Source organism: Staurois parvus, unplaced genomic scaffold (assembly GCF_062004578.1).
Source record: "Staurois parvus isolate SC_StPar_1 unplaced genomic scaffold, SC_StPar_1.0 ptg000575l, whole genome shotgun sequence".
NCBI classification, from domain to species: Eukaryota; Metazoa; Chordata; class Amphibia; order Anura; family Ranidae; genus Staurois; species Staurois parvus.
In genome coordinates this window covers 6530811-6544517 of record NW_028318371.1, presented here as the reverse complement: position 1 = coordinate 6544517, position 13707 = coordinate 6530811, and the positions used below count along the sequence as shown (strand labels likewise).

The 13707-nt window shown below is 46.1% G+C and overlaps 1 long non-coding RNA gene across 2 annotated transcripts in view; it reads right to left on the bottom strand.

Moving 5' to 3' along the window:
• Positions 1–2699: 2699 nt before the first annotated feature.
• Positions 2700–13707, bottom strand: part of LOC149450389 (uncharacterized) — a 489998-nt gene continuing 478990 nt past the window's right edge. For both annotated transcript variants that reach the window (XR_016315263.1, XR_016315264.1), the window contains exon 2: positions 2700–5444. This is a non-coding gene — a long non-coding RNA (uncharacterized LOC149450389). The remainder of the gene's footprint in view (positions 5445–13707) is intronic.

Below are 13707 nucleotides of genomic sequence, written 5' to 3'. Positions count from 1 at the left end.
CACCATCAGTGCCCATCATCAGTGCCGCCCCACATCAGTGCCGCCTACCATCAGTGCCCCACATCAGTGCCCATCATCAGTACCGCCTACCATCAGTGCCGCCCCACTTCAGTGCTGCATACCATCAGTGCCCCACATCAGTGCTGCCCACCATCAGTGCCCATCAGTACAGCCTACTTTCAGTGCCGCCTACCATCAGTGCCCATCATCAGTGCCGCCTACCATCAGTGCCTCACATCAGTTCCGCCTACCATCAGTGCCCCACATCAGTGCCGCCTACCATCAGTGCCCCACATCGGTGCCGCCTACCATCAGTGCCGCCTACCATCAGTGCCCCACATCAGTGCCGCCCACCATCAGTGCTCATCATCAGTACAGCCTACTTTCAGTGCCGCCTACCATCAGAGCCCATCATCAGAGCCGCCTACCATCAGTGCCCCACATCAGTGCCACCCACCATCAGTGCCCATCATCAGTACAGTCTACCATCAGTGCCCCACATCAGTGCCGCCTACCTTCAGTGCCCCACATCAGTGCCCATCATCAGTACAGCCTACTTTCAGTGCCGCCTACCATCAGTGCCCACCATATGTGCCGCCCACCATCAGTGCCGCCTACCATTAGTGCCCCACATCAGTGCCGCCCACCATCAGTGCAGCCTACTTTCAGTGCCGTTTACCATCAGTGCTGCCCACCATCAGTGCCCATCATCAGTGCCCCACATCAGTGCCCATCATCAGTACAGCCTACCATCAGTGCCCAACATCAGTGCTGCCCACCATCAGTGCCCATCATCAGGGACATTGGAATACATGGAATCCGCCGTGCATGCATCTTTGATGCAGAAAAAAGCCCTCTGGATTGCATCTAGTGTGCACTAGCGCTTAGCTCTTTTATGACCAGGGCTTTTTATTTGCTTTTCAGCACTGCGCTACTTTTAACTGAAAATTATACGGTCATGCAACTTTACCAAAATGAGATTTATAGTATTATTTCACACACATAGAGCTTTGTTTAGGTGGTATTTGATCCCCACTGGGATGTTTATTTTTTGTGATATAAACTGAAAAAATATGAACCTTTTTTTGGGGGAAAAAAATGTATCTTCTGCTACAAAACATCCAATAAATAAATGTTCTTCAGAAATGTTGGGCAAAATGTATTCTGCTGCTTGTCTGTGGTAAGAAAATAACATCCAATCAGTGTGTAGTGATGGTTTGTATGAAAGGTATAACATCTACAGACTATGGGGGGTGTGTACATGTATGTGTGTGTGTACATGTATGTGTGTGTACATGTATGTGTGTGTGTACATGTATGTGTGTGTGTGTGTGTATGTACATGTATGTGTGTGTGTGTACATGTATGTGTGTGTATGTGTGTGTGTGTGTGTGTATGTACATGTATGTGTGTGTATGTACATGTATGTGTGTGTGTGTACATGTATGTGTGTGTGTGTGTGTGTGTACATGTATGTGTGTGTGTGTACATGTATGTGTGTGTATGTACATGTATGTGTGTATGTACATGTATGTGTGTGTACATGTATGTGTGTGTGTGTACATGTATGTGTGTGTATGTACATGTATGTGTGTGTGTGTGTGTGTGTGTACATGTATGTGTGTGTGTGTGTGTGTGTGTACATATATGTGTGTGTGTACATGTGTGTGTGTGTACATGTTTGTGTGTGTTTGTGTGTACATGTATGTGTGTGTGTGTGTGTGTGTACATATATATGTGTGTGTGTGTGTACATGTATGTGTGTGTGTGTACATGTATGTGTGTGTATGTACATGTATGTGTGTGTGTGTGTGTGTACATGTATGTGTGTGTACATATATGTGTGTGTGTACGTGTGTGTGTGTGTGTGTGTACATGTGTGTGTGTGTACATATATGTATATGTGTGTGTGTGTACATGTATGTATTTGTGTGTGTGTGTGTATGTATATATATATATATGTGTGTGTGTGTGTGTGTGTGTGTATATATGTGTATATATATGTGTATATATATGTGTGTATGTATGTATGTATGTGTGTATATATACAGTGGGTATCGAAAGTTTGGGCACCCCAGCTAAAAATTTGTATTAATGTGCATAAAGAAGCCAAGGAAAGATGGAAAAATCTCCAAAAGGCATCAAATTACAGATTAGACATTCTTATAATATGTCAACAAAAGTTAGATTTTATTTCCATCATTTACACTTTCAAAATAACAGAAAACAAAAAAAGTTTGGGCCCCCTGCAGAATTTATAGCATGCACTGCCCCCTTTGCCAAGCTGAGACCTGCCAGTGTCATGGATTGTTCTCAATCATCGTCTGGGAAGACCAGGTGATGTCAAGCTCAAAGGTTTTAAATGCCCAGACTCATCTGACCTTGCCCCAACAATCAGCACCATGGGTTCTTCTAAGCAGTTGTCTAGAAAACTGAAACTGAAAATAGTTGACGCTCACAAAGCTGGAGAAGGCTATAAGAAGATAGTGTCTTGGAAATTCGCTTTAACGAATTTCTCCTTACCGTGAGTACTCGCAGTTGGATGCGCAGAAATCCCCCATAAAGCTGTGCGAATCTCGCTTACCACGACTGCAGCCAAACTACACGATTCCTGCCCATCCAAATACTTTTAGCTTCTGTTGAAATGTGGGGGTGGAGCTCCGTTACCCTAGAATGATCACACGACACTCTAAGGCTGGTTGCAATTCACATAAGGGCCGGTTTCAGACTCAGCTCTCTGTTTTATTAAAAATACACACATGCCCCCCACATGAATAAAGTCAATCCCCTTCCACCAAACAATGCAATGGGGAGTGCCTATACACAGGATGTACATTCCAATTGGAGCATAGCCTTTCCTATTATCTATCACTGGTCCTCCCCCATGAGTCTTCTGAGGTCAGCAGACTTCCTCCCCTTCCCCCCCATGAGCCATCTGAGGTCATATTTCCTGTCCTACTAGCTTCTATTGGTATGTAAATCCTTTGTACAAGTATTCCCTAAGCTAAACACCAGTCTGTACCTGGATGGGCCCGATACGATCTTTATTAAAACACATCCATCCAAGATACAGTTTCAAGTTGGTAATGGGTTGTAAGATATGCATAAGCCTACACGTGGAGTTCACACCGCTTGGCGCCTTGCGTTATGAAGCCCATGTGGTACTATGCTGCTGATATGTGGATACAGGCCCACGGTCTACCGCCAGCAACATTCGCATCGAATGCCGTGGTGGTATACACGCCGGTCTATAAGCGCAGATCTGCCATCTCATCCATTACCAAGCCGAGTACTGTAATACATACATTGTACATGCGCATGGCCCAATTGCAGCCTTCAGAGCTTTAATTAAGCCACACGAGAGACATATGAATAACACGAATATATGACACATTTAATGTTCGACCAACAATACAAAATTTCCATGACATTCCCTCCTGTTTTATCATATTCTCCTCGTGTCCCTTCTTGATCTTCTTCAGCTTGATGGGTGTAGTCTCAAAACCTCAAAGAGTTCCTGTAGTTGTCCCTGAGAATAAAGCTCCACGGGGTACCTGAAACAACAAGACCCGACGCAGACTCGACGCAAACAGGCTTGATTGAAGCGATGATCCTCAAGAGCGTTGGAACCTTCACTACAGGAAGGCTCTTGCAAAAACCACAAACAGACTTGTGGTATGAATAAGGCTTGTGATCCCACGGTGGTCTGGGGAGATCCAGCAATAGATTCTCAAATTGCCCCTGCAGACGGGGCCACACAAGGCTGGTCTCGACCCAGACAGTTTTCCAAATCGCAGACACAAACCATGATGAGGCTTGAAGCTTGCTTGAAGGTCTTGGAGAATGTGGTCTTCAGGGAGATAAATTAGAGGGAAGCCAGGACGTAATCTGCAGAGAAGGTGGTTGGTTGGTGAGGTCTTCAGTGGTTGGAGTGGGATCCCAGGAGCGGGCATGGAGATGTGGTCGTCTGCCCGAGCTTGGCTTACACGGTCGATGAGGCAACAGGAACATCTCACCGCGGCATATAAAAGGCAGATGAAAAAGAGAAGCATCAGGACATACACTCCCACTTCCTTCAACCAAGATCCGATGGAGAACAGGAAATCTCCCAATCCTCCCAAACCCTTGAACGGATTCCAACCCTCACTAGCTATAGCTCTAGCTTTTCCCTGTAGTTCACTAACTTTGTCCATATGGGCCTGGACCTTGTCATCGGTGTCTTCTATCCAAGTACAACAATCCTCTCCGATGAACTCACAGAGCCCCCTTTGGCGGCTAAAAGGTAATCAAGGGCCATCTTCTCCTGAAGCACTAAAATTCCCATCTGCCGTTGTTCTTGGGCAATTTCTCTGACAGCCTCTACGGTCTCGTTAAACATACTATCCACGATGACAGAAAAATTGTTCAGGCGCTTCATAAGTTCTATTCCCCATCCTGTCCATGAGGGGAACCAAGCCCATGCCTGGTCGCCCTCAGAGAACAGCTCCCTGCGAACTCTCCCTGCCATCCTTACCTTCTTGTGGACCATCAACTCTTCATGATCCATCACTACATAGGATGCTGGGACTAGCTTTATGAGGGCACACGAACCTTTCGCGTTCTGGGGAAATGTTCTATAGGCTGCCGAACCACAAAGAAAATAGTATGGACCTGTCAGAGCAGAGCAGGAGGAGTTCCTCGTTCGGCCTCTGGCACTGAGCAACAGTTGCACAGACTGGGGGATTGCTCCCTCAGTCTGCACATCACATCCGTCCTTCCAACACACGTGGTCTGGTCGGTCAGTGTGGTTACTCAGAAGGGAAGTCTGGTTAGTCAGATTGACAGTTATACCTCCCTCGCAGGTGGTAGTCCCAACAAACTTGTTACCTGTGCCAAAGCTGATGTTAAAGCACACCTGAGGGCTGCCTAGCTGTCCAGTTACCCATAATGGACTGACGAGGGTCCTACAGGAGCTAGAGCTAATATTGGTGCTGAAACTGATGTTACCTGCTAAAAATGTGTCATTAAGTTCTACCGACAAATGTCTACGTGGGGGCTGACCAGGGGTCCCTTGCTTTTTCATGCCGACGCGGATGTCATATAGGGCATGAACAGCGGCCATTGCGGACATGTGATGACTGGGTGGGGGCTTAGAGCATACCCAACAGTTGGTTTTGTTGGCGGTTCTGGCTAAACGCAGGTGCATTTTAAATAAAAGGTTGGGGTATCTGCCGTCTTTTCCTCCGTTCACACACATGTAAGACATACAAACAAAAAGAAAAAGGAAAATGACACCCCTCATTCTCTGGTGTAGCTGAAAAGCTTCTTGCAGTGGCTTGCGTGCACCCAGTTGTCTCGTCCCTCGAGTTTGAGTGAGGTAGGTGTCGTCAGCTGGACTTGGTATGGTCCGGTGAACCGTGGCTCGAGTCCGGTTCTTTGATGTTTCTTTAGGACAACCCAATCACCTGGCTCAATAGAAAGAACACCAGTTATTGCATTTGGATCGGGGAGCGATTCGCGAACCCGATGGTGTATCTTCTGCAGCTCCCATTGCAGAGATTGCACATAACCTGTAAGCTGTGAATGCAAAGATGACAACTGTTGAGGAAAGTACAACCCTGTTTTTGGGAGGTCCCCCAAACAACACCTCGTAGGGTGACAGCCCATGTGGTTGCCGAGGGGCATTCCGGATGGAATAGGGGGCAATGGGGAGACACTCAGGCCAAGGTTTTTGGGTATCGGAAGACGTTCAACCTTACCGCTACTCTCGGGGTGATATGGGGTGTGTTGCCGCTGACTCCAGTTCCACCAAAGAAATGCAGTCGTGTCCTTTGGAAGAGAGGTTAATAGTGGACAAAGAAGACATGTTAGCCGAAGAGGTGTTAGTATTGTTAGTCGTGTTGCAAAATTCAGCACTGTCATTGCTGTCCTCCCCCCCCTTCTCATCTTCCGACACAGGAAGAAGAGAAGCTGGGTTAAGAATAGTGCATCGTTTGATAGTGAGGTTAGTAGGGGTTAGGAGGGCTTTCCCCTGAGAGGGGTACCTTGCCTTGGATGTCCTGTTTTCGCAGGACCGTTTTTGCTGCACTGGTGTCGGTGAGGCAAGGGAGGGGATATTTTAATTCCTCTAGAAAAAGATGGATCTGGGCCGACACCGATTTGTCAACTTCCTATGAGAATTCATAGGAGTTACTTACCATGTGGTCATAGGGGCGGAGGACTCATCAGGAATGAACTGCCACCGACCTTTAGGTAATTGGGGACAGCTCCTCCTCATGTGCCCCGTTTGGCGGCACTGGAAGCACCTGGGTGGGGGCCTATCCTTCCTGTGACCCAGATCCCTTGGTTTTTCGTGTGGGGTCTGGGACATAAGAACTTTGGCCTTGTCTTGTTTTCTTCTATCCATTTCCCTCTCTATTGCCGCAAGAGTGGAAAGGATAGCAGGGATAGACATCTCATTATATTCGGGTCGGGCCAGAACCAGCCTTTCCCGAATTTTAATATTGATGCCTTCCAAAAATTTGGCCCGCAACAGAATGTGCGTCGCCGTCACCTTTACCCCTTCAGTTGGAGCATCAGGTCCAACTTCCAGATCCGCATCCAGTGCCGTCTGCTTGAGACGGCGCCAGAAGCAGGCGCTTTCCTCATTAGGACCCTGGGTGAGCTTCATCATGTCCGTAGTAGAGGTAGCACCATACATTTCTGGAAGCTTTGCCTTTAGCTGTGTACAGAACTGTTTGCCCCCTGAAGTCATCTCCTCATGAGTGGTTATAGAGCACCCTGCAATCACTGTACTGGCCACTTCCATACCCACCTTTGCCCGCAGGATCTGCGCACAATCTGACCCGCTCATACCATAGCTGAACTGGTTTTGTCCAAACATTCGAGCAAATCCTCTCGGATTGACTCGATAGTCCGGGAGCTCAGCCAGAATAGTGCGGATCTCTGCCGGGGTGAAGGGGACATGCCAAACTACCCGTTCCCCTAAAGTCCGTTCCCCCTGTGCATTGGGAGGACCTTCAAATTGCTGCACTCTGACTGGATAGGCCTCGGTCTGGGAAGAGTGCAAGGGCTGACCCAGCTTCATCGGTGGGCTTAGATTAACCACCTCGCTTACTGCACCTTCAGGTTTGAGGTCCCTCAGATCAGGGTATAGCTGGGGGGGCAGGGGTCTGATCAGTGGTTCGTAGCGCTTTGATGCAATCCGCCCTGTTTCTTAACCGGGTGTCTATTCCCCTTGATTCACAGATAGTCTGCAAATCGGTTGTTGAGTAGGCTTCATAGTTGGAAACAGAAGGAGCTGGGGTGAAGCAGGGAGAAGGGAGAGGTAGAGGTAGAGGCTGAGGCATAGATACAGAAGACACAGAAGGTACATCAAGAGTGATGTCACTAACAGAAGAGACAGGTGCAGTTATACTTATCTCAGCCACTCTTGGTTGTTCGGGAACCCCAGCAGACCCTGATCCTGCCTGCCTTAGTAGAGTCAGCCCTGAAAGAGCTTCCTCCACCTCTGACACTGGATCCTCCTGTTTTATTCCCTCTGGAGGCCAGGTATACATCACCTGGTTCTTCCGGACAGACACCAGTTTATGTATGCCCTGCTTCCCTAATTGGATTGACCTGTGAAGCCATAGCTGTGCGATCTCTAGTTCTGACGCCTGCATCCGTGGTTCAAATTCAGAGATGAATTTTTCCCACCTCCATGCGTCAAATGTACCTTCCCGGGGAATTTCCCATCTGGTACCCTTCGACCATTTATTCCACCTTTTGAGGGGTTCTGTAGACTTCCCCCCCAAACTCACCTTCATCAGTTGTGCAGCTGTCCTTACCCTGAAGAGGGCTGGTTCCCCCTCTCTCTTCATGGACTGACTACTGCCCATCGTGACTAGTCACTGGTATATATCCCGCGTCCGGGTACCTGTTTACCCCCTGGAGCACTCGGTGGGATCCTACCGAGAGGCCTGATTCCACCACTTTCCCAGCACAGCGTAATTTATGTGATACTTATCGATCACCCGAAGCGCATCAAGTGGCGGTCAGACTGAGAGCACACCTCCCACTCCCACAGCGCAATTTATGTGATCCTGACCACCCGAAGTGTTTGTGGTAACCAGGCTAAGTGTTACTTCCCTGGACCGCCCACTCGCACAGCGTAATTTATGTGGTTCTCATCACCCACTGTGTTTGGCAGGCCACACCGCACAATGATGAAAGTGGCTTTTCTCTCCCTGCACACAGTAGCTAACACAAGTCAAAACAAAAAGAGGGGTTCTTGGATGTTACTTAGGGGTCACTGGTTGGCCGGAAACCTGCTAACTGACCTTTAGGAAATTTGTGTAAAGAAAAAAACTTTCCTAATACACACAGAAAAACCCTTTTTCAACCTGAAAAACCGTTTAAAAAAGGACAAAGTGGATCCTTATGAAAAACACGGGACATTTCGCAGTAAAACAATTACACGGAGGTAAACCGAAAAACTGCGCCAAAAGTAACCTTGTTGCTGACGCAAAAATCACTCCTATCAGCTCCGCTAAACGATCCACATTACACACGCAATCTTCGCTGCAACCACCTAGAACCGTTTACACAAAAAGTCTGCTGGACGCGAAACACGCAACGCAGCAGCTTTAAAACAAACCCGCTTTACAATAAGGAACTACTTTTAACAGGAAAAACACAAGAAAAACATAATCACTATACAAGAAATCTATGTGCAAAAACCCAGACTTCACCGCGCTCACTAAATGTGGAACACGTGAAGGGAAAACTCGCTTAACACACTTTAAATTGGCTGGCAATACGCAAATTTAAAGCTAAAAGCAAACAAATGAAACTGTAAAAAATTTGGATTAAAAACACAAAATGGGTCAAATGCATATAGAAAGCTGCATACACATTGCATAGAGAATACTGCACATGTGGTATTCAACAAAATGGCCACCAACAGGGAAAGCACATGGTAGCCAACAAAATGGCCATCAAACAAAAGGAGTACATGTGGTTAGTCAAGAAAAGGACCCCCCACAGGGAAGCACATGGTAACACTAGAATGACCCCCCACAGGGAAGCACATGGTAACACTAGAATGACCCCCCACAGGGAAGCACATGGTAACACTAGAATGGCCCCCCACAGAGGAGCACACGGCAGACTCTAACCTCAAAATTGCCTCTAACCTCTTACATAAAAAAGACTTTTGGACAGAACATACACTGGACAATTACACAACAATATACAGCACACATACAACACAATTTGGCACGATCACAGAACAGACATAAAACACCAACATATCACACTAACATGCACATGTAACAGAAAGGATCCCCTGCTGCATGCTTGCTGGGAGCAGTAGTACCACAAAACATTGCACAGACTACATACACACAGAGATCTTACAGCAGTTAACAATTAACCTAAACCTTTCAGCACTGTAATAATTACCTCACGTGGAGGGGGGTAGAGCAATTACCACAGTACCTACAACCCGCAAATACTTACCTAACACTATGCAACAACTTTTACCCGCTAAAACATATACCCGTTTAATTTTTGGTTGGAAGATTTTTAAACTTGACCAAATCCAGCCAACCAAACCCACCCCTCTGCTGCTCTCCGCAGAGACAAACCCTTGTCTTTCACCCACAAATCAAGAGTTTAGGACAAAAATCTAGGTCCTTGCTAAGCGGTAATTCTTGTTAGCTAACCGAGAGCGAAATCAGCCACACGAACACGCAAAAAGCGATCCTCTTAATGGCAGAAAGACCTGAAATGTGCCGGCATACTTTTTGCTAGTTCATGATGGCTATTCCCCCCTCGTATTGGGTTAGATATGCAAGAATACGCGTTAGTATCCACCAGGCTCGCCAAACTGTCTTGGAAATTCGCTTTAACGAATTTCTCCTTACCGTGAGTACTCGCAGTTGGATGCGCAGAAATCCCCCATAAAGCTGTGCGAATCTCGCTTACCACGACTGCAGCTAAACTACACGATTCCTGCCCATCCAAATACTTTTAGCTTCTGTTGAAATGTGGGGGTGGAGCTCCGTTACCCTAGAATGATCAAACGACACTCTAAGGCTAGTGTTGCAATTCACATAAGGGCCGGTTTCAGACTCAGCTCTCTGTTTTATTAAAAATACACACATGCCCCCCACATGAATAAAGTCAATCCCCTCCCACCGAACAATGCAATGGGGAGTGCCTATACACAGGATGTACATTCCAATTGGAGCATAGCCTTTCCTATTATCTATCACTGGTCCTCCCCCATGAGCCTTCTGAGGTCAGCAAACTTCCTCCCCTTCCCTCCCCATGAGCCTTCTGAGGTCATATTTCCTGTCCTACTAGCTTCTATTGGTATGTAAATTCTTTGTACAAGCATTCCCTAAAAATATCAGTCTGTACCTGGATGGGCCCGATACGATCTTTATTAAAACACATCCATCCAAGATACAGTTCAGATTGGTAATGGGTTGTAAGATATGCATAAGCCTACACGTGGAGTTCACACCGCTTGGCGCCTTGCGTTATGAAGCCCATGTGGTACTATGCTGCTGATATGTGGATACAGGCCCACGGTCTACTGACAGCAGCATTCGCATCGAATGCCGTGGTGGTATACACGCCGGTCTATAAGCGCAGATCTGCCATCTCATCCATTACCAAGCTGAGTACTGTAATACATACATTGTACATGCGCATGGCCCAATTGCAGCCTTCAGAGCTTTAATTAAGCCACACGAGAGAAATATGAATAACACGAATATATGACACATTTAAAGTTCGACCAACAATACAAAATTTCCATGACACTATATGGGAGGGGCGCTAACACTATCGGAAGTCACCAGTGACACTAATACAGTGATCAGTAAAAATCTGTTCACTGTAATCAATGACACTGGTGACAGGGCAGTGAAGGGGTTAACTGGGGGGGGTCGATCAAGGGGTTAAATGGGATTACTGTTGTACTGGCGGGCAAACTGGCGCTATCTGGGAGGGGCGCTAACACTATTGGAAGTCGCCAGCGACACTGATACAGTGATCAGTAAAAATCGGTTCACTGATCAGTGACACTGGTGACAGGGCAGTGAAGGGGTTAACTGGGGGGGGGGATTAAGGGGTTAAACGGGATTACTGGTGGGCAAACTGGTGCTATCTGGGAGGGGTTAACTGGGGGGGGGCGATCAGGGGGTAAATGTGACCTAGGTGTGTTCTAACTGTAAATGTGTAGTGTTTTACTCACTTTTACTGTTTCTTCTCTGTCTGGAACGGAATGTGTCCAGGCAGAGAAGAATGACATCATATCCTGTCCTGTGTAAACTTCAACACAGGACAGGATAGGACAGGGACCGATCATCTGATTTCAGCCAGACATCACTGGCTGAAATCTAATGATTGATCCCTCCGGGATCAAATGGTGTCACCCGCGGGTCGGCGGGAGCGCGCGCACCCCCTGCCGGCGAAAATGTCGGGAGCGCGGAACCAGTTTTAAAACGTGGTTTTGCGCCTGAGTTCCGCCCTGCACACGTATATATACAGTGGCAGGGCGGCAAGCGGTTAATCACCACTTGGGTTTTTATTTTTTGCTAAATTAACAAAAAAAGACAGAAAATTTTGAAAAAAAAAACCACGTTTTTCTTTGTTTCTGTTATAAAAGTTTGCAAATAAATTATTGTTCTTCATAAATTTAGGCCAAGATGTATTCTGCTACATGTCTTTGGTGAAAATAACCCAAATTAGAATGTATTTTTTAGTTTGTAGGAAAGTTATAGAGTTCGCAAACTATGGGATAGATCTGAAAATTGATCAATCCTGAAGTACTGACGGCCAATCTAATATCTTGAGGTCCCAGAATGTCAGAACAGTACAGATATCCCCAAATGACCCCTTTTTGCAGAGTAGACAGTCTGACGTACTTCATAAGAGGCATGGCAAGTTTTTTGAAGTTGTATTTTTTTTGTCATCATTTTTCGGAAAATGAAAAAATGCAAAAAATAATTTTCACAATTCGTCAGCGTCATCATATTACTGGCATGGCGGTGATCAGGGACACTGACTGGTGACAGTATGAAAAAATATATATATACATTTTTCTTAAATTTGTTTTTAATTTTTTTATTATTTTTAATTTTTTATTAAATTGTTTTTTGGTTTTTCTATGATTTTTTTTTTCATATTTCACTATGTCCAAAATAGTACAATGTTACCATAGTAACATTGTACTACTTTGGGGAAGTGATCAGTATTTTTTTTTTTTTTACTCAATTTGCTTATAGCAAAGAATTACTTTGCTATAAGCAAGCATTTACCTGAATGACATCGATTCATTCAGGTTTTTTTTTTTGTTGTGCTTAGCTGTGATTTGGCCACAGCTAATCACATGACATGTGCATGTGATCTCTGGGACCATTCACAGCTAGACACTAGTATACAATGGATGGAATGAATGTAGCCATCCAATGTATACCACTGTTATGTGACCTGCTGTGATTGGTCACAGCAAGTCACATGGTACCGGCAACGGGGGCCGGTACTCAGATCTGTCATAGGCCGTGTCCGAGGTACACTGCCGGTGACAGATCGCGCCGCTGCGATCTAGTGCGTTTTCCCTGCCGCCATTCGGCTGTTGGCCAGGAGGGAAGTGGTTAACCTCTTCAGCCCCAGCCACTGCATATGTACGTTTGCAGGGCGGCACGGCTGCGCAAAACCACGTTTTAAAATGTAGTTTTGCAAAACAGGTAGGGGGCGCGCGTCCGCCCTACCTGTCCCGCGGGTGTCAGCAGCGGGTCTCCGCCGCCGGGTCACGGCCGATCATTACCGGCCGTTTCCCCTGCGATTCGCGGTGATCGCTGATAGAGAGCAGGGCTGCATTGTTTATACACAGCCCTGCTATCTGTCAGTTCCCTGACAGCTCGTGACAAGCTGAAGAAGGAGAGAAGAGTTTCTCTCTCTCGATCAGCCTGTCCCTGTCCAGCACACACCCCTGCCCCCTAGTAAAACACTCCCTTCACACAGTAAACCCTAAAAATGTTAACCCCTTCCTCCCCAGTGCCATGAGTACAGTGTCAGTGGGTTTTTTTTTCACTGATCACTGTATTGGTGTCACTGGGGATGTCGCTGATCGCCGCCATTACGAGTATAAAACAAATTAAAAATCCCAGTATCTTCCCGCCATTTGTAAACGCTATAACTTTCATGTAAACCAATTAATTTACACATATTGGGATTTTTTTTAGCAGAGACATGTCGCAGAATGCATTTTGGATGAAATTTGTGACTAAATTTGATTTTTTAATTTTTTTTACTGGACATGTTTTATAGCAAAAAGTCCAAAATATTGTTTTTTTTTCTCAAAATTGTCAGCCTTTTTTTTTAAAGCGCAAAAAATTAAAAACGCACAGGTGATCAAATACCACCGAAAGAAAGCTCAATTTGTGGAAAAAAAAGGATGTAAATTTAATTTGGGTGCAGTGTTGCATGACTGCGCAATTGTAAGTTAAAGTAACGCAGCGCCGTAACACAAACCTCTTCTGTAACCGCTTCCTGACCACCATACAGCAGAAATACTGCCACAGGGCGGCATGGGTACGCAATATCACGTATATATATATATATACACGTGATTTGCGCTCCCGTGGTTTTCACACCCCTCCCAGATAGCGTCAGATTGCCCGTCAGTACACCAGTCATCACATTTAAACCCTTGTTGGAGTACGCTCATGT